The sequence below is a fragment of the Dasypus novemcinctus genome, chromosome 1 (genome assembly GCF_030445035.2).
Source record: "Dasypus novemcinctus isolate mDasNov1 chromosome 1, mDasNov1.1.hap2, whole genome shotgun sequence".
Taxonomy (NCBI): Eukaryota; Metazoa; Chordata; class Mammalia; order Cingulata; family Dasypodidae; genus Dasypus; species Dasypus novemcinctus.
In genome coordinates this window covers 203,134,866-203,161,936 of record NC_080673.1, presented here as the reverse complement: position 1 = coordinate 203,161,936, position 27,071 = coordinate 203,134,866, and the positions used below count along the sequence as shown (strand labels likewise).

The window sequence follows — 27,071 nt, the reverse complement described above, 5'->3', positions numbered from 1 at the left end:
AGCACCTGTGTCCTGCTCCTCAGGTGCAAGGGGCTGGGGAATGGTGAGAACCTCTGGATTATACCTAGGGTGTGGCATGATATGACCCAACTTAAATACTAAATAATTTTGGCAAATAACTAAACAACCAAAGGAGACCCTAAAGAGACTAGAGAAAAGGGAAGCCAGTTACGAGCACAACGGCAATAATTCACAAAAAGGAATGATCAGAGCTTCCATGAGCCGAGGGTTTGAGGAATCCAAAAGGAAAAGAATGACAGAAAGAGACTCATGGAGGAAGATCTGAAAAAAGCCTGGTTGTCAAGAAAGGGGAGACTCAAAAGGCTTCCACCCTGGTAATGAGGACAAATGTGCCACTAAGACATCTTAGGACCCGTTATTTGCACAGGAACACAGAGTATACAAAGTAGTCACTGAGTGACGTCACAAAGCAAAAAGAGCATGCCTAGACTGTTCTCATTTCAGAGAATGAAGAAACTGAGGCCCAAGAGAGATTTATGCAAGTTGCCGAGGGTGACCAGAGTGTTTCTGATTCAGGCCTAATGTCCTTTATGTAAGCCCCCACAGAAACAAATTACTTTTTATGAGTATAATAAATCCCCCAAAAAAGTTATAAATAAAAAGCATGTATTTAATTGGTGGGGAGTGAAATTTTATTTCAAATGTAAGGAACTTTTTTTTTTCCTTTTCTTTCTTTTTTTAGGAGGTGCCAGGTATTGAACCCAGGATACCTCATACATGGGAAATAGGTTCTCAACCACTTGACCTACCTCTGCTCCCCAAGGACCCTTTTTAACTATCTGTTTTAGGTTCCTCTACCCAACAGGTTCCTGTAAAGGTAAGGAAAGTGTAGCAACTTCACCATCAGCAGTACAGGTTCTTGAGACATCTCCTTATACCCTGAAAGTTTAGATTCAGGCAGCAAAAGGTGATTATTTTCAATCCATATAAAGATATCATGTATTATATTATTATGTGAGAGACCAAAAATAACTGAAAAGAAAAATTTTAAATATTCTTAACAATCTTCAACATAGTAAAACTGCATTTCTAATGTTGTGGTTGGGACTGTCAATAAAACACTTTTTAATACCATACTCTTTCAGGTAGATGGTAGACTTTGACTGTTTAGGAAAACGTGAGCACTTAGTATGTTTCAGACTCTAAGCAAGGTGCTGGGGATAAAATAATGACACAATCAGCTCAGAAGATAACGTACACAATTTATCACACAAAGGAATTCATGCAATAAACAGAAGCAAAAACAGATTATGATAGCAGAAAGGAAGAAGTAATTCATTTTGAAAGGGTTTCCAAACAGCTCTAAAGAAGCCATGATATCTGCCCTGGACTTTAAAAACTGGAGGGGGTGGGGATGAGATAGGACATTCGAATCAGAAAACGAACATTAGAAAAGAAGGACTGGCAAAGCAGCTGTTCAGAGAACCAAGAGTCTTCTCTTGTTTAGCTAGACTGTGTGGAAATGGGACAAAGAGGACCAGGTAGAGGAGAGTGGTGATGCCGGGCCAGACTGAAAGGCCTTGAATGAGATGCTGGTAGGTTTGGATTCTCATAGCCACTCAACAGGCAGTCTTAGAAGCTTTCCAAGCCAGAGACTGGCAAGACCTGACATGTGTTTCAGAAAGATGACTGGTAGTCAAGGCAAAGTGTGGATAGGAAGGGTTGCAGTGTTGTGGAAAAGCTTGGGTTTTGTGTCTGTTTTATAGTAATATTTCGATTCAGTAGCCTTCATCCAGTTTTCTTATCTGGAAAATAGGAAGAACTATGACACCTGTCTCATGGGGTGTCTGGGAAGACATGAAATAATTTTGTAAACACTCAAACCCTTCTGAAAGTTTACCGGATGAGTTAGACAAAGCTAAGAGCGTACCATGGTAAGCCAAGGAAAGGAATTGGACATTCTAATAACAGCACTCCGGTAAACTTTCAGAAGGGTTCAAGTGTTTACAAAATTATTTCATGTCTTCCCAAACACCCATGAGACAGGTGTCATAGTTCTTCCTATTTTCCAGTATATAAATATACTAACAGCCACTGATTATATACTCTGGATAGATTGTATGTGAATATAGTTCAATAAAACGACTTAATAAATAAATAAATGTGCGAGAATAGCAGAAATAGCAGCTATGTACAGCAGGGGAAGCAAAGGGACTGAGAGGTGAAGAATTTTCTTGTCTGTTTATTACTGAAATAATGAAAATGCTCTTATAATGACTGAAATGATGAATGCACAACTATGTGATTATACCAAACACCACTGACTGTACAATTTGGATAAACGATACGCTTTATTAATATGTACCAATAAAACTGACTTATTTTTTTTTAAACTTTATACATGTGCCCACACTGAAGCAATAAACTACTTTTTAAATTATTAAAAATTAATTATTTAGCAAGTGCAGCAATGGAATCCAGGATATAAGAAGTATTCGCTGTAAAGAGCTTACCACAATTTGAGGAGACGCTTTTGTCGCGCAGAAATGAAAGATCCTGAGACCCATTTCAGAATGGTTCAATCCAAAGTAACCGATGTGACAACATTTGACCTTCAGGAGGCAGAGTGGTAATTTTTTGCCTCCTTTAAACTCAAAGTCTACGAAATGGTCAAACTGTCTGGAATGGGCCCTATTCGGCCTAAGGGATCCAGCCTGAAAACCTGAGGCTACAAATAGTTTTATCCACAGCATCACCTATGATCAGAAACGCTCGTTTCCACCTCCTCACCATCTTCTACCACCCTTTTTCAAACAAGCAAGGACCCTGAAATGTAAAACTCATTCTTAGGAACTTGGTTGATGAATCGAAGTCTATAATCCAGATAGTATAAAGAGAAATCACATCTAAGTTATTTCAAAGAGCCGCATACGCCTCCCCACCTCCCCCGTACCCTCCCTCCTATCGTCCGTACCAGGTGAAGTCCCCACAGCTTACCTACAGCGGACAAAAGCCGAAAGGCGGCTCTTTTACAGAGAAATCAAAACTGGGCTCTGCCGCGATCCGGGGGCCTGCCACGAGGCGCCCGGCAGGCCCCGTCGGCCGCGCACCGCCCGCGGCGAGCTCCCCACCAGGGCGCCCCGCGGCACTTCAAAGCCGACCACCGCTCCGGCGGGGCGGCGCGGCCGCGTTCCCGGAAGCCCGCCGCGAGCGGGAAGAGGCGCGCGGGCGGGCAGGCGGGTCCCCCTCGCACCCCGACCGGCGAAGTGGCCGCGGGAGCGGGCCTGTCACTTCTGCATTCGGGGTAACCTTCGCCAAACCTTGCGCCGCGCCCCGGCTCCCCGCCCGCCGGGGCCCGCCCCGCGCCATAGGCCCGCGCGCCCGTCCGTCAGCCGCCCGCCGCCCCGCCCCGCCCCGCAGTTTCCCTTTCCCGGGCCCCTAAAGGACAATGCTGAGGCGAGCGGAGGGGAGGGGGCGCGAGCGGGGCGCAGGGGACGCCAGGAGCCGGGAAGGGACGCCAGGAGCCGCCCCGCGCGCCCGCCGCGCGCCCCCCGCCGGCCCCGAGAGGCACGGAGTCCAGCGCCGGCCCATTGTGCGGACTCATCGTCCTGGCGCGAGCCGGGTCCCGGCTGGGGGTCCGCAGGCCCGCCCCGCACGCCCCGGGCCGCGAGGGCGGCCGCTGCCAGGGCCGGAGCCGTGCCGTGGGCGCCCCGGTGCCTCAGGCGGGCCCGGAGCCCTCGGCGGCCGGCCCGCGCCCCCCGCCCGCCCACCGTACCTGCCGAGGCTGCCGGGGGGCGCGGCGGCCGGGGGGCGCCGGGCGCTCCGAGGGGCTCCGTGCGGCTGCCGAGCGCCGGGCGGCCGGGCCTGCGCCTTACGTAAAGCGGCGGCGGCGGCGGCTCCCAGCGCCACTCGGCGGAGGGCGGAGGCGGCGCGCCAGGGGCCGCTCCGCTCCGTTACCCGGCAACCGGCCTCAGCGCCCCGCCAGTCGGCGCCGCGCTCCATATCCTTCCGCCCAGGCGCCCGGATTACCTCACGCCGGGCCGCGCGCCGCGCCCCGGCCCCGCCCCTCGGGCCGCCGGCGCCGGGGGAGCCTCAGGGCGGGCCGCGAGGCGGGCGGCGCTGGGGCCGCGAGGCCAGCGCGGGCGGGGGGATGGCTGGAAGCAGCTGCGAGGTGAGAGGGCGGGAAGCGGGCGCCTGCCCAGGGTGCAGGCGACGCGCCGTGGCGCGCGGGGACTTCCTTTTGCAAAAGCCCCAAATTCTGCCCCGGCCCCGACTCGGCCGCTTCACAGCGGAGCCCCCGGCCCGAGGCAGGCCCCGCCGGGAGGTGGGGCTCGCCCCGCGCGGCCGCACCCACGACCCGCTGCAGCCCCCGCCTGCCCCGGCAGACACCCCGCCCCCTGCGCCCTCGCCTCGCCGCGTCCCGGGATGGCTGGAGTGGGTGGTTTCAACTAAAGACGAGCTACAGGACGGTGACTTGGCTCCGTTTATTAAGTAGGCAGAAATAGCAGAGAGATTCTGGAAGGTTCGGAAGTGGGAACCAAAAATGTGCACTAACCTTTTAATTAAAGTGTTGCCACCCCCGCCATCCCTAAACGTTATGCCTGTCCAAATAAAGCAGATAATTAACTATCATAGACACCAGAGAGGAAGGAGCCCTGGAAATCACCTAATTACAAATAGGAAGCAGGTCCAGCGGGGCGGTGACTTGCCTGGGGTCGCTGGTGCATTGATTCATCTATTGAGCGCCCAGTGTATGCCAGGCACGGTCCTTTGCTGTTCACAGCGAACGAGGCAAAGTTCCAGCACTAGCTCAGGGACTGGTGGGAGAGGCAGACCTTTAAACTGCAGAGTAGAGATGTTGCGAGATAAGCTGGACTCTGCTTGCTGGGGGAGCTGGAGCTGGCTTGATGCCAGGCAAGCAGTAGCTCAAACTCTGAAAAGTGAGGGAGATGCTGGAAAGACCGTGGGAAATCCAGGGTGCTCTGGGTGCAAAGGAAGGACAAGTAACGGAGCCTTAGAGTCTAGTTCCCAGGCCCCCCAGACCCTCGGTTTGAGACCAGTAAAATTTTCCCCAAAATGCAGGGGAACCCCAAAGGTGGTCAACTTATTTTGCCGCATTGATAACGTTTAGAGACTTAAAACAACTGTCATCTATGCTCATGATTTTACAAAAGGATGTATTAACAGCAAAAAATAAAATAGCACTATATCTCATAAATTCTCAAGAAGAAAGCAAGGCGTAGTTGATGCCCTGATACCTACATATACACTCGCACATAGCTTGTTAACTTTATCTTTCCTCATTTTGCCTCGGACCATTTTTTTGCTTGTTCATAAATGAACCCGTTTATTACAGGCTAGAGATGTTTCAAATTGTGGGGCTTCTCCGGGTCTTCCCGTTCCTTCCGCCCTGATGGCCAATGTCACCGTGACTGCAGAGGCCGTGGTGCGGGGCCCAGCACGCCAGCTGCGGATCCCGGGAACCGCAGTGCAGATGCCCACTGCTCTTCTCTTCATTTTGTTCTTGCCACAGAAAGAGCAAGTGAACTTTGGCGAGCCTGCTGATTTCAGTTTTCTTCACCATTTTGCTAAGGGATGGGCTGTAACGGTCCTGTACTTTTACCAATGATACTGCCCTTCTTGGTGCATTTTGCCATGTTGCCGCGAACTAACTCTGAGCCCAGAGAGCTCGGCCCAGCTTTTATGAACCACCATCTAGTGATCCAAAAGGCTTCTTGGGAGAAGGGGTCTTTAAACTGAATAGAAATTAGCTAAAAGTAGTAGGATTTGGAGGGGGATAAAAGGTGACAGATTAAAGAATTCAACGGTCTTGATTACTTTGTTTCCTTAACAAAATACCCTCCTGTCCCTCAGATGGTTTTGATGAAAGTCCTGGAAGGCCTTGACTGGCTGGAGGCGCACCTCAGGGCCCTTGCATGTGCAGGAACATTCTTCCCATCTCTGCATAGCCAGTTCCTGCTCATTCACCTGTTCAGACGCACGTTCCCTGACCCCCAGTTTAGAGGAGCTGAAAAAAGAAACAGAGGAGCCGACTATCCCAGGCATGAGGCTACCCCATTGTTTTGTTCCTTTATTCACAGCTCTTATCAGTATCTGAAATTACCTTGTTTCTATGTTTGTTTGTTTTAAGATTTTATTTTTTATTTATTTCTCTCCTCTTCCCCCGCGTTGTCTGCTGCCTGTGTCAGTTATTCTCTGTGTGTTCTTCTGTGTCCGCTTGCATTCTTGTCAGTGGCACCAGGGATCTGTGGCTCTTTTTGTTGTGTCATCTTGCTGCATCAGCTCTCTGTGTGTGCAAAACCACTCCTGGGCAGGCTGTGTATTTTTCGTGCTGGGCTGCTCTCCTAACGGGGTGCAATCCTTGCACGTGGGGCTCCCCTACGTGGGGGACACTCCCGCATGGCACGGCACTCCTTGTGCACATCAGCACTGCGCATGGGCCAGCTCGCCACGTGGGTCAGGAGGCCCTGGGTTTGAACCCTGGACCTCCCATGTGGTAGGATGAGGCTCTACCTGTTGAGCCACGTCGGCCTCCCTCCGTGTTTGTTAACACCCCCCCTCACAAGACTCCCCTCCCAGGAGAGCAGGCGTCTTGCACTTCTGTGCTCACTTCTGTGCCCCAGGGCCCAAGGCCGCTCTTCCATTGGGAAGGTAAATGACCGAAGGGACATTTGCAAGGCAGAAAACAAACCAGCTGCACAGGAGCACTCAGGGATGTGGCTCGGTGCAGCCCTGCCGGGGCCTCCGCAGGGCCCCTGGTATTGACCAGCAGACTCCAACTCTCCAGGAGAGCAGTGGCCTTTGAGCCCTTGTGGGCTCAGGTCCCCCGGAAGGCAAAGTGGCCAGGGGACTGTGGCATGAAAGCACACGTGGAGTAGAAGCCTGGGACCTCCCCTCTGCATTTTCTAAAAAGAAACCTTCTCGGTCTCCATTGCACTTCCCCAGTCCAAAGACCACCTGTCTCGGCTCTTGAAGTCCTGCACGAGGGCACGACAGCCAGTCCGCAGAAAGGCTATGACTCCAAATGCCCTTGGGCTCGGATGTCCTGGAGGCGAGCGAGGAGCCCGGGGGTGCCAGCCACAGTGGTTTTGTAACGTGCAGTGAACAGCGGGGATGAGGCTATGTGGTGTTGTACAGAGCGTGCTGCCCGGGCGGTTAGACAGCAGGTGACCTTGGCTCCACGACCTTGGGGAGTCCTCGCTCTCTGCGCCTCTGTTTCTCCATCTGCTCAGCAAGGGAGGATTTCAAAAGGCCCTTCCTGTTCTTTTTTTTTTTTTTTACTGTGAACTTGGAAACAAAATTTCAGCAGAACTACATGTTGATAAAAAAAGTCTGTACAAACCCTCAGCTCTCAGCCAACACTCACAGTCCCAACTCCTGTTTCTGACCCCATGTCATGGGCCAGGGGCTTGACCCACTTGCCTCTAACCCCAGCAGAGCCAGCAGGGTAGAGGTGAGCCCCATTTTACAGTTCCAGACAAGGGGCTCAGGAAAAGCTGATGGCTTGCTTCAGGACATGCCGCTGCTAAGTGGCAGAGCCAGGATTTGATTCCAGCTCTGCTACAGTGCCACACTGTTTCATTAAATTCCACCTGGGTCACCTTTTTAGACAGGTAAGAACCACCACCAGGTAAGCACCCAGATGCTTCCTGGTGGAGACCAACATCCCCATCCAAGCCTGGAGTAGGAGCTAGAAGAGAACCCCTTTTTCTCCCCAAAGCGGGGCTTCCCCACTGCCCTGCTATGGGAGGGGCAGGAAAGGCATAGGAGGGGACCCCATTCAGAGAAGCAGGTCCCAGTCCCACCCCTGGGAACCCTGAGGTTGGCCCAGAGCCTCTCCACTGCTCTCGAAGTCTTGGGCCAGACAAGTTCTTGCATCTTTCCACGTGAGGATCCCAGCGGATCCCAGCCAGGCAAGGATTGCAGGAAATGGGGCTTTTCCTCCGAGCACAAAGTGCACAGGGCTTCGCCAGGACACGAGGTGTTTGATTCACACCCTGTGGACCAGCCCCGGGCTGTAGGCTGGGGGCCTGGGGAGTGCGGGACCCAGCCTGTGGGACCGCACTGCCGCCCAGGGACTCCGTGTACGTGAGCAGAGGACTTTGATAGTGCATGGTGCTCTCGGTTGAGCACCTACTATGCTCCTGGCTATACATGCTGCACTTGTTAGCTCATGCAGTCCTCCTGGGAAGGGAGGAACTATTCTGTCTTTTTCTTACAGATTGGGAAACTGAGGCTCGGAGAATTGTGAAGTCATCTGCCCAAGTTCACAGTTCAGCTAGTATGTGCGCGGGCCAGCAAGCAAACCCAGGTCCCGTCAACCCCAAGTCTTGCTCTCTTCCCTTCCAGCCTTGCTCTCACTCATTCGAGACACCTTGTGCGCAGTGGGGCAGGTACCGTGCCAGCCTCGTGGCAGGCACTGGGGAGTAAAGCGAGCCTGGCTCCAGGGGACTTACAGCCCAAGCCAGGGAATCTGTTTAACTGTGGTGTCAGCAAAAGGCTGCTACTCAGGCTGAGCCTTCAGGAAAGAGAAGGGCCCAGCCCTTCATGATGGGGACAGGTCAGGCTGAGCGGGATGTTCCAGGCAGAGGGACAGCATGTACAAAGGTCCTGAGGCAGGAAAGGTCTTGTGCGCTGAGAAACTGAAAGCACTCAGGTGTCACTGGAGGAGTCCAGATAGCGCTGGAGAAGCGGGCGGGGGAGAGCACGTGTGAGCAGACGGGCCAGGCCTTGGGGGCGGTGGCCGGGAGCTTGGACTTTACTCTTAGTGCAGATAGGAAAGGTCCATCTGGGGCAGGTGTGCTACGGAGTAACGCATTTGTCTATTCAGCAAGGTTGGACTGGGCACATGTGGTCTGGCCTGTGCCCTGGGAGGGTCAAGGTGAGGAAGGCTAGCTCCCAGCCCTGAGCGCCTGGCTGTGGAGGGGGGGCCCTCTCGGGGCTTCCCCTCCTCCCTCGCAAAGGCGTCCGTGCTGCCTGTGCTTCTGGGACTCCTACCGGGAAAAGAGAAAGCAGCTCCCTTTAGTGCCCCCGGAAAGGCACCTCCCGCGGGCAGTTGCAGGCTTCTGCTGCGGCAGTCGACTGGCCTTGGGTGGCCTCTCACCCCCTCTGATAAAACGGAGTTGATGCCACACACCCCAAGGGAGGGAGAAAGAACGTTGAGGACACTTGTTGCCTCCTGTGGCTTCCCTCCGGGAAGGCTGTCAGCAGCGAGGCTCTCCCTGAGCACCTACGACGTGCAGGTCCTAGGCTAGACCGTCTACCTGGGCTATCTCATCAACCTCCCCCGCCGCCCCGCGAGTCCCTACTCCACAGGCGAGGACGCTGAAGCCCAGGGAGGTAAAATGACGCATCCAAGGTCCTTGGGCCAAGAACTGGACCCCAGCTCTCCCCACTCCCCCCGCAGTGCTCCCTCCGCTTCAAACAGCCACAGGTGTCCGGAGACGGGATGGACCCAGAGGTTGTGGTGCCTGGGCTGGGGTCCCTGTAGGACAGACAGAAGCCCCTGGCGCGCCTGGAGGGAGAGGATCCCCGCGGCTCCCGCTGGCCCCACAGGCCCGGGAGTCTCGGCCCAGTGGACAGCTGAAGACGGCTTTTGTGAGGCCGCGTCCCGGGGCGGCGGCGGCTGGTGGTTAGAAGCTGGCGCCAGGCGCCCCGGGATGGACTCCAGAGCCCGGGGTGCCTCCAGGCCGTCCTCGAGTCTCCTCTGCTGCACTTGGTCACGCCCCGGCCGCCGTGAAAACGCAGAGAAAAGGGGTGCTGGTGGTTGCCTTTGTGGGTTCACCCGTGTGCAGACGCCTAGGGAGGCTTCGCCACCTGTGCCCAGTTGAGGCTGCATGTACCTTAACGCCCAAGTTCCCGAGACAGGCTCACCTGCTTGCCAGCCACCTAGCCTGGGGCAAAGTCCCGGCGCCTCTCTGAGTCTAGCTTTCCTACCTGTAAAACAGGTCTGAGGATAAGAACACCACCTCCGAGCAGGCTGGGGGTTCCGAGGGAGGAGGAGGAGCTGTGCAAATGTCTTGTCCACTGATGGCGCAAAATCTGAGCTACAAGATCGGCTGGTGGTGATAATGTTGGCGATGATGAGCGTGATACTTGTCATTTCCTGGGGCTTGCAGGAAGCTTTGTTTGGCAGCAAGAGACTTTGGATGAAGAAAGGGGAGGGGGGAAACCGAGCCAAACAGGTGTGGAAACACGTTCAGAAAGGAGCGGAGGTGCTTAAAGGCGAAGGGGCCTCTTTGCTGGTTTTTTTTTTTTTTTTTTTTAATATCTTCCCTATCTTTGTGTGTTTTTTTTGCTGGGTATTTGCTGTGTAAGTTCCCTTCCATTTTCCCGCCAAACCTTCAGCAAAATAGGAAAGCTTGAAAATGCTTTTGGAATTGGATTTGGGCTGCACATAAAGTGGGCTTCCGCTCCCCCACCCCTCAGTCTCTTCTCATCCCAGCAGCCAGGGTGGTGGAGAAGAGGACATCAGATCCCCCCACCCTCCTGCCCCAAACCCTCCAGGGGTTTCCCACGTCATGCTGAATAAAGGTCAATGTCCTTTCTGTGCCCAAGAGGTCAAGAAATGATCTGACCCCTTCCACCAGGCACCGGCTGACCCGCCCCGGCCCCCTGCAGTAGCCATCTTGGCCTTTCCATCTCCGTTGCAATCTTGCCAAGTGCAGCTGGCCTCAGGGTCCTTGCATTGCTGTTCCTTCAGCCTGGACCACCCTTATCCCACACACCTGCCTGGCTAGGTGGTAAAAATCTTCCTTGGTCATAAAGCAGCACACACCTGCCAGCCGCCCACCTGCTGTGTTTTGGTTTTTCTCCGTAGCACGAATTATCACATGCTTCATTTTATGTTTGTCTGTGTTCTTTCTCCCTGTCTCTAAAGTCGGCTGCCCGAGGGCAGGCGGTGTCCTGTCCTGCTTCACTCACCGCTGCCTTCCAAGCCTCGCACACTGCAGGTGCTCAGAGGAAATATTTACAGATCGAGGAAAGGAAGATCCGAGGGTGCCAGAGGTTCACAGATGCTTTCGGGTCAGTCTTGAAAGACAGAATTGCTGCTAACAGCTGGCGATGCTTTGATGTTTGCTGGGGAAACAGATATAATTGATCTATATTAAAATGGACATTATCATTATTGAAGTTTAAACGCCATAATTATTTCATAGTCTGATGACAGTGCTTCAGTATCCTCGGCAGGAATCTGGCATCCTCCAGAAAGAGGTGACTTCGAGTGGGGGGACGCCTCGGGTGAAGCTCCCGCCACGCAGCCTGCCCCGCTGCAGGGCGAATGTTTGCTGAATGACTCTCCATCTGTAACTTACCCCTGCCTCCCGTGTGTGAGCCCTCCAGGGAGAAGAGTCCCCAGAGGCATGTCCACACGGTGGGTGGCTGGGGGGTCGCGCAGGCCCATGGAGCTGTCAGAACCTGCCTGGATGTCCCACCTGCCCCCCCACACACGGGCCCTTGGAGGGGAACGACCCAGCTGCCCTACACGTCACACCCGAGTGCTGATCGGAGCCCAGAGAGGGCAAGGGAACGCCCGTGTCCTCCTGCAGGGTCCCTCCGGCCCCCCAATCCCCTGACCTCGTGCCCCCGCTTCTCCCCCCTGCCAGGCCTGTCCTCCAGCTTTCCCTCCAAAAGCCACCCCCTTCCCTTGAACTTTGCCCGTTCAACGGACAGCTGGCGGGAGCCACGGGCTGGAGAGTGGCTCGGCCCTGGGCCTACATGCTGCCTCCGGGCCGGGCAAGTAGGCTCACTCCTTCCTCATTTGCAAGAGGGTGTCCCAGCCTTGTTTACTTAGCCTGATCCGCTTGCCTGCCATTTACATAACAGCCACAGAGGCCTGGGACGCGGTGAAAACTAGCATTTATCGAGGGCCCACGGCGGCCTGAGTTGATCCTATGGAGGAGGTGTCAGGGTGCCATTTGACGGAAGCAGAGAGGCACAGCTCCTGGCCCCAAGGTGCACAGCCTGAAAGCAGCGGCCGCACTGGATGGGCCGCTGGCTCCCGCTCCGCGGCTCCCCTTCTCCTGCAGGCATCTCCTCTCCAGCATTCCCCACCACGGTGCCTCTCAGTGTGCTTCGGGAACTCCCAGGGGACCGTTCTCTAGCGTCACCACTGCGGAGCCCAGGCCGCAGCGCCTGGCTCAGCTCTCTCGGCGGCAGGGAGCGTGCCACCCGGCAGTGGGGTCCGCTCCCGGGCGGGGTCCGAGATGCTAGGCAGCCCCAGCGTGCTCTGCAGGTCACGTCGTTGTCTGAAAGCTGCCTGGTTGTTCTGCAGAGTCCGTGTTCCTTCAGCCCGTCTTCTGGAAAGCAAAATAGAAAAGGCAAAGTGACAACAAAAACATTCAGGAACGATGAGAAAACTCCCAGCTCTTTTGAAAAATGCTGGAAAAACATTCTGTCTAGTCACATGACCAAGAAGAATAGCAAACAATATTCACGGGGAGTATGTTTAGTTTAATACTTAAAAGGCACGAGAACAGATCGTTCAATTTATTTCAGCAATCAGGCAAAGGGCTGGTTGCGACAGGTGTTGCCTGCAGCGGGAAGTTGACGTAAATCACCTCCTTTGTCAGGTGGGGAAACTGAGGCTCCGAAAGGACAGTCAAGTTGCCCAGGGTCCCAGAGCAAGTAAGCTGCAGAGACAGGATTTGAACCCAGCTCCGACTGAGGCCAAAACCCAGGCCTCTTTCCCTGTCCCGTGAGTGGCTTCACTCTCCGCCTGGTTTTCTGCCTCGGTCGCCTTGGAGACTCCATGGCGCAGTGGGCAGCCCCTTGACCAGGAGGCAGCACCTTGGGGAAAGTGACGCGCCGCAAAGGGTCAGCAAAACCCAGTATCTGCTCAGAGGCCGAACTGCCAAGACCTTCAGGAAAGAGGGCTCAGTGCCGACACCCCAGAGCTGCGCCATGGGGGAGGAGAGGGGTTCAGGATTAGAGCTGGGGTGTCTTAGTTTGGGACCTCCATGAAAAGACCTGGGCCTGGATTCAAGTGCAAACAGTAGATTAGGGACATGCGGTCAACAGAGTCGTGGCTCCTGCCCAATTCCCGGAGCCTGTGGCTGTGTGGCCACACATGGCAAAGGTCTTGGCAGGTGTGATGACGTTTGTGGACCTTGAGATGGGAGATCATCCTGGATTATCTGGTTGGACCCTCTGTGGTCACCAAATCCTTACAAGTGGAAGAGAGGACAGGAGGATCGGATATGGCTCAAGCAGTTGGGCATCTGCCTCCCACATGGGAGGTCTCAGGTTCAGTTCCCGGTGCCTCCTAAAGAAGTCGAGCAAGACAGCGGGCTGAGGCAATGAGCTGATGCAACTAGATGATGCAACGAGGAGACACAATAAGAAACCACAACAAGCAAGGAGTGGTTGTGGCTCAAGCAATTGGGTACCTCCCTCCCACATGGGAGGTTCCGGGTTCGGTTCCCAGTGCCTCCTAAAAGAAGACAAGGAGACACACAGAGCACACAACGAGCAGACACAGGGAGCAGACAACGAGTGCAAACAAAGAGGGGTGGGGGTAGAAATAAATAAATCTTAAAAAAATAATGTAGACAAGGACAGAAGAGTAGGGCAGAGAGATGTATCATGAGAACAACTCGACCCGTCTCCTCTGGCTTGGAAGGTGGAGGAAGGAGCCAAGCGCACAGGAAGGCAGGCGACTTCCAGGAGCTACAAAAGGCCAGGAAAGGGTTTCTCCCCTGGGGCCTCCAGAAGGAGCCGGTCCTGCCAACACCTGGATTTTAGGCCAGCGAGACCCAGTGTCAGGCTTCGCATCTCCAGGCCCGTGACATAATAAACGTGTGCTGGTGAAGCTGCCCCGTCTGTGGTCACTCGTCACAGCAGCTGTTAGACATGAACGCAGGAGGGGGTCCCAGGGAAGGCTGGTCAGGGCCTGGGGCAGGCCAAGTGCCACGTGAGCACCTGCAGCCGAGCCCCACCGGGGAGCTCTGGGAGAGCGCATAGGACACCCCCTCCCGGGTCTCCCACCCAAGGGGCCTGGAAGCTGGGCTGTCGGCATGCCAGCTCCTGGCGGTCAGGTTGAGGCTCCTGGAGGGGAACGCAGGGTTAGGGGGCTTTAATTCCCACAACCAGAGAGAGAGCCTTCTGGAAGAGTCTCAAGTGCCGGACCCCGGAAGTCATGCCCCTGTGCTCGGAAGTGGCAAACGAGGCTCGAGCCGCACCTGCTGCAGGAGGGCTCTTGGGAGTCAGATGGAAGGGTCCTGGGTGTGAGTTCTGGAAGCCTCTGTCTTCCTCAGAGGCCAATCTGATCATGGTGTACCTGACACACAGCCTCCCTCGGCTCCCCACGGCCCCGTGGTCCCCTCCTGCCCCCCGGAAGGGGGCCTGCCTGCTGCCTCCCGCCCCGACAGGCACCCCCTCCCGGAGGCACCCAGCTCCTCGCACCCTCCGGTGGGCCGTGTCCGTCACCCCGCCCGGGCGGGCACCGGTCCCCCGCCTGGAACGCCCTTGCCCTCCCTCTTCGAATGACTTTGTCCTCCCACGTGAGCTCTTTCTGGAAGCCTTCCTGGGCCGCCCCGGGCTGGGCAGGAGGCCTCGGGAGCCTAGGCTGACCCCTCTGGGCCCCGTCACGAGGTGGCGGCGTGGGCGCCCTCCAGGCGGAGCGGCTGGCCCGGGCCCCGCGCTGCCCGCCCCCGGCCCCCGGCGCGCGCTCGGGGCGGGCCTGGCCTCGGCGGGCCGAGTCACGGGAAAGGCATGCGTGCCGCCCGCAGCCCCGCCGCCCCCTCTGCCAGGGTTATTTTTACTTCCTCGCCCTGCAGAGCCGAGGCCTGGTGGGGCAGGTTCCCGGGCCAAGCCCACGAAACCTGCCAAAGGGACTGAGGACACGCGCAGAGCGGCGCGGGCAGAGGCCAGCGGGGGGGACGCCCACGGGAGCGGGGCTGTGTGCGCGCTCTGGCTTGGCAACCTGCACGCTGTGTGACCTCGAGCAAGTCGAGTCACCCCTCCTGTCCCACCCGCCGAATGGGCGGCCTGGGGGGTGTTGTCTCTCCCCTGCAGGTCATTCTGAGGATGAAATGACAGATCTGTAAGTAACTGTAATGTCACTTCAGATCAGCCAGTCACACGATTCCCGATACAGAAGGGGACGCTCAGTGCCCATCCAGCCCCTGCCCTCCAGAGGCTCTCTTTCTCTCCACATACATATGGGTTGCCATTATGGAGCACCTACTGTGTGCTGCACGCCTTGTCACATGGTAGGTGAGCCTGAATGGTAGTTGGTATGCCAAACTGTCCATTATCATCAGCTTCATCACACTGTGCCAGCTTCCCTGCAAATATCATTGCCGTTTTGTGGATGCAGAAACCGAGGCTCAGAGAGGTGGAGTGACTTGGCCAAGGCCACACAGCTTGTTGGTGGCAGTGTCTGGAGTCAAGCCCAGGGCTTCTGGCCCCAAGCCCGTGCACAGAGCCCCTAAGCTTCATCACAGCAGCTGTGCTGCTGTCCCGGCTTGGTGGGGAACCATCCCTCTCCCTCCCTTGCTCTCTGTGCCCCTTCCCAGGTTCCAAGCAGGCAGGCTCACTGAGGCTGCCTTAGAGGGCCCTGTGTAACTGGGACAAACCCGAGGGAGGACTATGTCCTCCCAGCCTCCCACTCACCAGGCTGGGAGCACCAACGTCAGGCTGGAAGAGCCTCAACTCACTGGGCTCCAAAGACCAGAGAGGGTAGGGCCTGGTCCTGAGTCACACAGCAGGGGAGTGACAGGCCCAGAGCTGGAATGCAGGCCAACCCTGAGCCTGTCCTCCGGGGCTGCTTAGTCAGCGCACGCCTGGAAAGGGGCCTGGCATCGCTGGGATCTCAGTGCCGGGGTCTGGGGCTCCCTCCTTAGACCGGGAGTTGCTGGAAGCCAAGACCACGCATAGTCATGCCCGCATCCCGCGCCCGCCGCTCCCTCTCCAAGCTGCTGGCGCTGGGCCTAGAATAAGGCTGCCGAAAGGCATAAAAGGAACCTTCAGCTCCCCCTATGTGACAGTTGGAAGCTTTCTGTGGATCCAGAAAAGATCCTGTATCTAAAGCTAATCCTTTCGTGTGGGCGCGGGACCCTTGGATTGGATTGGGTTCAGCTGGGGGGGGCTTTGATGGGAGAACTTCAGCGGGGCGTGACCCAGGGTGGGTGTCGGGCCCCTGGCTGGAGTCCTTTATAAATGGGACAGAGAAAAAGCCGCAGTCACAGACTCACTCCGAAACCAGCGGCAGAGACAGAGAATCCAGAGAGGCTGAGCGAGGGGCCCGGAGGCCGGAGGCTGCACTCAGCGGGGCGCAGAGGCGCGGAGAGGGGCCCCCAGAGGCCGAGAGAGGGGCCTGGAGGGGAGGGGAGAGACGAGGCCTCTGCCTGATGGCCCGCAGCTGAGCTCGGGGAGAAAGCGAGCCTGGAGGGCAAGCCTGGAGGAGAGACGCGGGCTGGGGAGCCGCCACTGTGCCCCGGAGCGGCAGGCGCCCAGGCTCGCCTGCAGCTCTGATGACGCCCTGACTTGGCCGCTTTCTCGGCCTCAGGGCCATGAGCTTTCACCGTAATAAATTCCCATTGTAAAGGCCAACCCAGTTCTGGTGCGTGGCTCCCAGCTGCCTTTAGCAAACTCAGACACCCTACCTTAGGTTACTGCCGATTTAAACTTGGACTCCTAAAATGTGTCATCCCTCATGAATGGGAGGTCCTTCGAATCAGGCGCTTGTTCGAATTCAGGTGGTTCCATTTGCCAGCTGTGTGGCCTTAGGCAAGTCGCTTAACCTCTCTGAGCCTCAGTTATCTGTAAAATGGAAACCGTAAAACAGACCTTAGAGGTTTTGGGGAGGAGGAACTCAGATGGCAGAGGCTTTGAACGTGCTCTCCACCCCTCTGTCCCTAGCCCCTGAGCAGGGCCAGCCAGGTGCATGGTAAACATTCAACACACATTTGTTGAAAAAATGCTCACCTCTGTACCTGGGTAAGGGAGGTATCCTTTTTTTCCATTTCACAGACTGGGAAATTGAGGCACAACAGGTGAATTAGCTTGCCCTCTAAGGCATGACCAGAAGGCCCCGCCCCTGCAGTTAGAGCAATGGGGGGTGGAGGGGGGTGCCAGGGCCTCAGAATATGGGCTTAGTTGCCAGGCTGTCTGGATTCAAGTCCCAGCTCTGCCACTTGCCAGCTGAGTGACCTTGGGCAAGTTGCTTAACCTCTCTGGGCCTCGGTTTCCTTATCCCTAAAGTGGAGGTGATGATAGTGGCTACCTCTGGGGTTGGTTCAGGGATGAGATGGGGTTATTCATGTAAAGCAATCAGCGCAGCCCAGGGCAGAGAGCAACAGACCGCAGCCGTCGCACAGGACAACACTAACCAGCAAGGAGAAACTAGTCCAGAGGGGCGGCTCCGCCACTGTCACTCCGATGAGCTCCACCAGCCTCCCCGGCCCCAACAGCCGTGCTCAGAGACCAGCTGCCCTCGGGGAATGAGCCAGGCTGAGCCCGAGACAGTTGGGATCTTGGGGTGCTCCCTCCTGGGTGGGGCCTAGGGACCCCGACAGAGCACCCCACCCAGTTCTTGGAAACGTGCAAGTCCATGTTGGTCCGTACTGGCTGCAGCCACCCAGACTTGGACCAGGAAGGGAGCAGAGGGCCCAGGGCTGGGGTGGGGTGGGGAGAGAGGGGGTGTGCCCCGAGAGCTGGGGGCTGCCCAGGAGGGGTTCCCCAGGGCTGGGGGCCAGCCTCTGTCTCGGCTGCACCCAGGCCCAGACCCCACCCTCGTGGAGGCTCGATGCCAAGGGGGCCCCCTCCCCCACTCACAGGGCCCACTCCGTTGACCGCAGCCCCCAGGGCTGACCGCAGGTCCCTGAGTGTCAGTTTGCGATGAGCCAGTGGGTCTCTGCAGCAGGGAAGAAAACTCAAGTCCACAGTCACCCTTCTCTAGGAGAGAAGCGAGTTTCCAAGCCCGCTCTAGCATCAAGATCAATTTGGGGGACTTGGGACAAGGTCTACAAAAGTCTGTGTGAGCAGGTTCAAAGAAGGAGGGTTTTGGTGCCAGGCAGACTGGCCCCTGCCCCTGGCCATTTGCACGACCTTGGGCCGATAACGACCTCCCTCAGCCTCCACCTCCTCATCTGTAAAATGGGCACGGCAGCATTTCCTCCTCACAGCCCCTGCAAAGCCCAGACTCCCAGCAAATCTTCCCAGCAAGATGAAGGGACGGCGCATTAGCAGTTCTTCGGCGGCCCCTGGGTGGGCTGGGGACACCTTTTGTAGCGTCAGGTACACAGCGGGTGCCCAGGGATGCTGCCTCACAAGCATCCAGACCAGAGCGAGGTGCAGGGAAGGAGACTGCGCAACGAGCAGGTGCTCTCGTGTTACCCGACACTGACCCGGCACCTGGCGAGTGCAGGGCTGGGCGTGACCGTCCCCGCTGCCCCTGGCCCGGGCATTTACCCAGCGCTCACGTCGAGAGTTGTGACAGCCTGAAACCACCTTTCACCACAGAGCAGACCTGGCGTCAGGTACTAAGCAGGTAAATTTGAGTCCAGACCCCACCATGTGACTTGGGGTAGGGTACCGCCACCTTTTGGGAAATGGTGTAACTCATCTCCCTGGAAGAGGTTAGCCGGTACCTGTGCCAGGTGAACAGGGCACCCTCTTCCCATCCCCAAAGAGGCAGAGTCCCTTCTCACCCAGCTCTGGGTACTGGGACCCCAGGACCCCTCAGGACAGAAGCCGAGGCCTTGGGAGGAGACCCCAGACTGGGAGGCTGAGCTCTCGGGATAATAAGTGGGCAGGTGAGGACGCCTCAGATATGTAAGTGGGAGAAGTGGATTTGGGGGAGACCATAATGTATGCCTGCAGCCTGCAGCCGTGCGCCCCTTCCGCCTCACGAGAGGGTCTATAGAAGGGAGGGTGCACCAGGCCTCTTCCAGGGCAGGGGTCACAAGGACAGAGGCATGATGAGCTCAGGGTGACAAGAGGAGGAGCTGGAGGCCTCAGTGGACCCATGACCGCCTGAGAGATGGGGTCTGGGGTAGCGAGGATGGCCGTTAAGCCCCTGGATGATGCCGGGACCTTGGACTCTGCTGCACCTGTAACTTGTTAACTCTATGTCACTATCGAAGGAGCAGGGCCTGTGTCCTGGGGGCCGTGGAGGTGGGGCCGGGGCAGTCGGGCTGAGGGCCTCCCTGGGAGGGGAGGGTGGAGGCCGGCCAAGAAGGAGAGGGTGAAGGCCCCAGGCCGGGGCCTGTGGGAGGAAGGGCCGCCTGGAAAGCTGGCTGGGCCCTGAGAAGGGCCCTGGGTATCGGGAGCGGCCGGGTCCCTGCAGCTCCCCAAAGGGCTCCCACAGGCCTCTGGTGACCTGGGCCGGAGCGGTCATCTCAGGACGGGGCTCCCGGCTGGGCCGGGGAGTGAGAAGAGAGCGGGGGTGCTCTTGGGGTACATCCCCGGATGTGGGGTGACCACCCACCCAGACACTCATTCTGAGCGCGGTGGGCATGACTCGGGACAGAGAGTGGGTGATTCCGGCAGGGACCTCCAAGAGAGAGGGCAGGAGTCCCACCCAAGAGGAGGCAGGTGACATCCGCCGCCCATCCCGCTCCTCCCCGCCTCCCGTCTGTTCTCTGGATGCTGATTTGGAGACCCCAGGAGTCAGACGTGGTACAGACCTGCGGGAAGGCTGGCATTAAAAATAAACCGAGGGAAGCGGATTTGGCTAATGGATAGAGCATCCGCCTACCACATGGGAGGTCCAGGGTTCAACCCCAGGGCCTCCTGACCCGTGTGGAGCTGGCCCACGCTCAGTGCTGATGCATGCAAGGAGTGCTGTGCCACGCAGGGGTGCCCCCCACGTAGGGGAGCCCCATGTGCGAAGAGTGCGCCCCATAAATAGAGCTGCCCCGTGCGAAAAAACGTGCAGCCTGCCCAGGAATGGCGCCACATGCACGGAGAGCTGACGCAGCAAGATGACACAACAAAAAGAGACAGATTTCCAGCGCCGCTGACAAGAATATAAGCGGACACAGAAGAACGCACAGGGAATGGACACGGAGAGCAGACAACTGGCGGTGGGGGAGCAGAGAGAAATAAATAAAAATAAATCTTTAAAATAAATAAATAAGCCGAGGCAGCGATGTGGCTCAGGGGTTGAGCGCCAGCTCCCCACCTTCGAGGTCCAGGGTCCAATCCCTGATATCTCCTAATAAAATAAGATAATAAGCCTAAGTGACGCAGGAGCGCTTGCGTTTGCGATGAGCTTTCGGAGCCAGCCCGCGCTGGCTGGAGGAGCCCCTCGTGGACGTTTCCTCCTGACTCCGTGTTCAATGATGTCATCTTGGCCCCTTGAACTTGGCCACGGGGAAGTGTTTACGCCACAAGAACTGGCCAACCCTGCGCACGGGACTTCCCGCCTCCCCCCCCAGCTCACGGGCTCACTGCTGGCCGTGTGGATATGGGGGGGGCCCAGCCGCCCTGGGGGCCTGGGGAACAGAGGAGCCTCCTCTGGGAGGTGATTCTCAGCGAAGCCTCCCAGGACGTACCCAGGCGGGGCCTGGCAGGAAGTGCCGGCGGGCCTTGCGGTTCCGTCACAGCCCCGCGTGTCGGGGTCCCGCAGGCCCGGGGGCTGCGGGAGGGCCCCCCCAGCGTCCTTTCCTCGGGTCTGCCGCGCCCGGCACAGCCTCTCCACGGGCTGCGCCACCTCGGGCTCATCACCGTGCCTCAGTTTCCTCATCTGAAACCCGGGGAGGGTGGTGGGAGGTGGGGATGGACAGGTGGACCTTGGAGGTCAAAGCTATGGGGTGCGGATCCTTCTCTAGGTTGAGGGGGAAGCCCCAGGGCAGAGGTCGAGGGCTGGTTCCCGTTTTCAAACCTCCCAGAGGCTGCGGGGAGGGGAGGGGGAGCCGGAGGGCAGCTGAGGGCCTGTGGCTGCATCCCAGGGGGCAGGGGACCTGAGCCGGGCGGGCGGCAGGAGTGGTAGAATTCGGGATCTGTTGGGAAGTGCCGCTGAGGAGACGGAGGAGAACCCCCGTGGCCTGGGAAACTGGGGGCAGCGGTGCATTGACAGGGATGGGACGGGTGTGCGGGCGAGGGTTTCGGGGGGCCACCGAGAGTTCTGGGTGGAATGTGAAAAGCCTAGTGTCTTTCTGCTTGGGGCACTTAAAGAGTTAAACCACCAGTCTACCAGGCAGCCTTGGCCTTCTGGCCTCTGGCTGGGAACCAGGGACAACCAATAGATATGTCTTTGCTCTGCCTTTCTGAGTCCAAAATTACTGCTGGGGCACCAGCCATTATGTCTTCATCTCTGGAGAAAAGCAAATGGAAAAGGAGGTGGGCCAAATGAGCTTTGCCGGCTCTCTGTCCCCTTTTTAAGGAGTTTTCTACAAAGCCCCCCTCCTCAACTTCTCCTCCATCCCATTGGTCAGAACTCGGGCGCGTACCACACTCGGTAGTCTTTGGCCAGACTCAGTGCTGCCCCGCACAGTCAGGCCTCTTCTGGGGAGAAGCAGGAATAGCTGCACCGCCTTTCGCTCATCGTCCTTCTCTCTCCTCCATGTTTTTTACTATTTATTTATTTATTTATTTACACACACACCTCCCCCCCCCCCCCCGGTTGTCTGCTGTTTCCATCGCTGTGTGTTCTTCTGCGTCCGCCTGCGTTATCCAGCAGCACTGGGAAACTGCATCTCTTTTTCGAGGCGTCATCTTGCTGCGTCGGCTCTCTGTGTGTGTGGCACCACTCCTGGGCGGACTGTGCTTTTATCACACGGGGTGGCTCTCCTTATGGGGCGCACTCCTTGCGCGTGGGGCTCCCCTATGCGGAGTTCACCCCTGCGTGGCAGGGTACTCCTTGCACGCATCAGCACTGCGCATGGGCCAGCTCCACACGGGTTGGAGGCCCGGGGTTTGAACCGCGGACCTCCCATGTGGTAGGTGGATGCTCTATCAGTTGAGCCAAATCCGCTTCCCAGTCATTATTTCTTTTACACCTGCCCCCCACCCCGAGAGCGTCGGCCCCCGGGCACGGCTGCGCGTGTGCCCCATCGCAGTTGCGGGGCAACGCCAGCTCCTTGCAGGCGTCTCTGTGTGCACGTGTGGAAGGGGCTCGTGCATGTGGGAGCGGGCGGGGGCTGGCGCGCCTGGCACCCACGACCCCGCAGCCCGCCCGCCCGCGAGGCTGGGGGCAGATGCCGGGCTGTGCTCGCTGAGCCGGGCATCGATCTGTCCGAGCTCTAAGTCCCTGCAGGTGAGGAAAGACAGCCAACACTTTGCTTTAAGGTGGGGAACCTCGGCCTGGAGAGGCCACCCTGAGCTGAGAGGCCAGGCCTGGCCGTGACCTTGGAGCCGCTCCTCACGGCCGAGCCCTCTCCTGCAGAAGCCGCCCTGCTTCTGTGAGCCCCGGCTTCCCCACCTGGACAGTGGCAATCATCGCCGCCACCTGTCAGGCCAGTTGTGAGGCTCAGGCAAGACCACGGGTGCAAAGTGCACTGCCAGGTAGGTGCCAGGGGCTGGCAGGTGCAGCGCGGACCAGCCACGTCGGGCGGGACGTGTGTGCAGGGGAGGCAGGAACGGGCGGTCCCCCCGCTGTCCTCCTTTCCTTGTCCAGCCCAGTGCTGGGGACCAAGAGCCAGGTCAGCGCCCGCCCACCTCCCCCAGCCGCACAGCCAGTCCTGCTGTCACGGGCAGGCCCGCTCCTGCCTTCCTCCTAAGCAGCCCGGGAGGCCGAAGCCACCAGCAGCACCCACACCCCCCGTGCCTGGGCCAGCAGGCCGGCCGCAGCCCCCCTCCACCCGGCGCCCGGGCTGCCAGCTCCTCTGTCCAGGTGCCAAGCCCGGCTCTGTGCTTTCCCTCGCTGACCACCAGGCCTCCTGCTTGGCGGCGGGAACCTGAAGCAGTGGAATCTGAATTCCGTAGCAATCTGATACCTGCTTTCACCCACAAGCCGTGGGTTGATAAGGCTGAAGCGCCTTCACTACAGGGCCCTCCCTTCACACCATCGCCCCCACTTTCCAAGAGAAAGGCCAACCTCTCACCTGTCCCCCCTCGGAATCCAGGCCACCGGTGTTGGCAGAACCCTTGATAACCTGGGCACAGACACAGGGTTTCCCACTATCTTTGTCTCACACAACTCCCAGCGGCAGGACTGGCACTGGAATCGGGACTTTGGCTCATGTTGAGATGCTCTGTATATACTGTAGGACACGGTCATGTGGGGCAGAACTGAGGACTCTTTGTTATTATTTAATGAACACAAATTTTGGGCCCTCTGTTGCCTGAGTAAGTCTTGCAGGAGCGGATCAAAGAGCTCATCCGTGAAAAAGACTGCAGGTGGCAGGTCTTACCAGCCTGGCCCACCCCCGCCAGCTAGCCGCCCTTTACCCAGAACTCCGGAGTGAGGACTGGCCCTGACGAGGACGTGGCTCAACTGATAGAGCACCCGCCTACCACACGGGAGGTCCAGGTTCAAACCCCGGGCCTCCTGACCCCTGTGGTGAGCTGGCCCACGCGCAGTGCTGATGCGCACAAGGAGTGCCGTGCCACGCAGGGGTGTCCCCCGCGTAGGGGAGCCCCACGCAAAAGGAGTGCGCCCAGTAAGGAGAGCCGCCCTGTGTGAAAAAAGTGCAGCCTGCCCAGGAGTGGCGCCGCACACACGGAGAGCTGACGCAGCAAGACGATGGAACAAAAAGAGACACAGATTCCCAGTGCCGCTGACAAGAATGCAAGCGGACACAGAAGAACACACAGAATGGACACAGAGAGCAGACAACTGGGGGGGGTGGAGGGGAGAGAAAAAAATCTTAAAAAAAAAAGACTGACACTGACGCCTTTGTTTAAACCAAAAGACAAAGCCAGAGTTTTCATGGGAGAAAGCATGTTTGATTGGCTTGCTGGGTCAACAAGGACTGGCTTTGCCAACTGGCTAAATGGGAGCCTCTTTCCATAAATCGCATGAACCAAATCTGTAGCCCCCGAAGTTTTGACAAAAATATATGTGAAGGGAAGTGGATGTGGTTCAAACAGCTGGGCACCCGCCTACCACACGGGAGGTCCCGGGTTCATTTCCCAGTGCCTCCTAAAAAAGACAAGGACAGCCAGCTGGCGTGACAAGATTATGCAATGAGATGACACAACGAGATGACAGAATGAAGAGACACAACAAGGAAAACAATGAGAGACACAATAAGCAGGGAGCAGAGATGGCTCAAGCGATTTGGGCACCTCCCTCCCACACGCGAGGTCTCAGGTTCAGTTCCTGGTGCCTCCCTCAGAGGAAGATGAGCACACAACAAACAGAGCAAACGGCGAGCGCAAAAAACCAAGTGGGGGGGGGAGAAGAAACAAAACAAAATAAATCTTTAAAAAATATATATGTAAAGCATATGACAAAGCATTTAAAAGTTGTTTGGGAAAAGGTGTCTCAAAATTAACAGCATTTTCCTTTTCCCAGTCCTTTCTGAGTATGTCAGGTTGAACAAAGTGCCTTTAAGTGAAAGAGTAGCAGGTCTAATTAGCTAACCCAGGGTAACTCTCAGCCAAGAGTTTTTGGTGCACTTCCCAGAACCTGAGAAAGTAAAGGACTCCAACCACTGAGTCCCAGATCCCTCTGCGCATTAAGTGAATTGCCAGTTTTCACTTCAACAAATTGAAGAATTTCACGATCAAGTTCTCGGTTAAACTATTTTGATGGCCAGTCACCATCATGTGATTGAGGGGAGCACATCTTTGAAAGGAGTTTGAAGAATTAAGTGAGATTCTATAACAAAAGTCCTTCCATTCCAATCTACTATATATATATGAATAAAGTGTCTCCATGCTTATCTCTATAAGTATAAAAAAGGGGAATAACCTGTGGATGTCCTGAACTGATTCAGTCCATCTGTGTTATTAATGAATGTCTACTGGAGTTGTTTGTACTTTCATGTTCAATAATTATTTCTCAAAATGTATAGCATAGTACATTTTTACTAATTATTTTAATTATGCTAACTCACCCCAAAAGTACTTTTTAAAAAACCTCATAGAGCCTTGCAGTCATAGGAAATGACTTCGTTTATTTAAATATCTTTGGTAAAGACAGTTATGACTGGAGAACAGTAACATGACATTCAAGCATAAAAATTAGATTAGGATAAAATTCTGGGAGGAGTGGAATGGAAATATGAAATCACAGAGAAAAAAAATAACGTAAGCTGTCCGGTGGTCAAGGAGCTTGTTCACGCAGTTGTAAATGGGTGAGAGTGGGTATTAAATTGCTACGGATTTCAGATTTTTTGAAGCAGAGTAACCATTTTATTTTAAAATGTCATCATTTGCAATACATTGGAAATGACATTACTTGTAACTGTATAAACTTCAGATGGAGAATTGGGGGAGGCAACTTGAGAATATTCAAGGGATTACATCATGGGATGCCTCCCTGCCAAGAAATCCTTCAGGCTTACACGAGCCCAGATGTTGGAAGATGACAGCGTGGAAAGCAGAGTGGGGCAGCCCGCGCTCGTTTCCCAGAAGCCCCTTCGTTTCAGGACGGTGACTTGTGTGCCCAGCTGGCAGCTGAGCCACACGGGGCGGCAGAAGGGCTGGAGGCCGGTTGGACGACCCCCAGGGCCCCTCCTGGGCATTCGTGGTGGGAGAGTGGGAGCGGTACCCCTGCGACCTGGAGGGCCCCATGCTGGAGAAGACGGGTGTGGTGGGGACGGCGGCGTCAGAGCTCAGGGGCCTGAGGCTCGCGCCGCAGAGCCACTCGCTCTGTGAGCTCAGGCAGCTGGCGAAACCTCTCCAGCCGCGGAGGGTTCCCTCCTCCAGCCGGAGGGTTCCCTCCTCGGGCCGGGTGCTGCAGACCCAGGCGTGAGTCAAACAGGCCTTTCCTTGAGCTGTGCCCTGTTTCGTGGGTGAGGCAGACCAGTAGACAGTGACAGGCAGTGGGATTCCTTCTGTGGCAGAGAGAAGTTCAGGCACCTGGGCCACCAGGAGGACTTCTTGGAGGAGGTGAGGTCTGGACGCCATTTTCTTCTTTTGTTAATTGAGAGGGTTAGAGTAACTAACATTTCAAAGTTCCAGAGCGTGATTTTACTTTGAACCATTTCCTATGAAAGTGATACCTGCTCATGACTAAAACATAGAACAGAGGGTAGTAAGTGAAAAGGCTCCTAATCTCACCCCCAGAAGTAACCAGCTACTGTTTTTCTGAACAGAAAGGGGTCAGTGTTCACAGTAAAGATAACACCGGAAAAGCTAGAAAAGTATAAAATTCATATGAAGAATCACCCCATCTGTCCTCCCAAAGACAAACCTCACTCCCACACTGGTAAAGAGCCTGCTAGACGTTTTCTGTGTGGTTTTAACAAGACTGGGATCAAGTCGTACGTGAACTTTTATATTCTGCCCTTCTCACTCAGCATATAGCATGACATATCGAAAACCGTCTTTACTAGTTGTTTCAGATGACAAAAGTAATACCTGTTCATGGTAAAACAAAAAGAAATCAACCATTTACAGAATGCGGAACCGAGGAAGTCCAGCAGGAGAAAAGTCCTTGTGCAGCCACCCAGAAACGTGCTGTGCGCGTGGGTCAAACGTCAGAAGCCACGGAAACACGCGGCAGCAGCGGCGACGCAGCGCCTGCTTGCTCGGCTGCAGGCTCTTCCCACGGAACGGGATGTCTTGGACATGCTTCTGAGTCTTTCCTTGGGGTGGCTGGAGCGGATCGGGGGGCAAGTCAGCCAGTGTTTTCCCAGCACCCCCCGAGAATGTGCCTGGCTGGGGTCGACCTCCGTTTACACCTCCCGGTGGGAGAGGCGTTGTATCTGCTTCCAGATGAGGAAACCTGAGTTAGCAGGACAGGGCCACCCACAGGGGCTCCTCACGGCTGGCTTCTGGGAAGGGGTGTGGAAAGCCCAGGCCGGAAGGAACAGCCAGGCCAAAGGGCAGCGGGTCTCTCCAGTCCCCCCACCCCTCCTTCACCCTCCCACCACCCGCCCTGGGCCCGCACTGACCAGTGTCGGCGCTCCGCCCGGCCAGGGGCCACGCAGTGCGGGCCGCGTGTGCCATCGGGGACTCCGGTTCCGGAAATCAGGGCCCGAGGCCCGGTGATGGGCGAGGAGCGTGGCCAGGAAGGGGCTGCGGCGTGG

General features: G+C 56.5%; 1 protein-coding gene and 1 long non-coding RNA gene across 2 annotated transcripts in view; one reads left to right on the top strand and one right to left on the bottom strand.

Annotated features, from left to right (window-relative positions):
* KIAA0232 (KIAA0232 ortholog) overlaps positions 1–3,903 on the bottom strand; it is a 115,128-nt gene extending 111,225 nt beyond the window's left edge. The window contains exon 1 of the mRNA XM_058301269.2: positions 3,737–3,903. The gene's annotated coding sequence lies outside the window, so the exon portion shown is untranslated. The remainder of the gene's footprint in view (positions 1–3,736) is intronic.
* Positions 3,904–4,092: 189 nt separating this feature from the next.
* LOC131279289 (uncharacterized) lies at positions 4,093–11,410 on the top strand. The gene is made up of 2 exons (XR_009186674.2): positions 4,093–9,321; positions 10,862–11,410. It is a non-coding gene; the product is annotated as an uncharacterized lncRNA (long non-coding RNA).
* Positions 11,411–27,071: the final 15,661 nt, after the last annotated feature.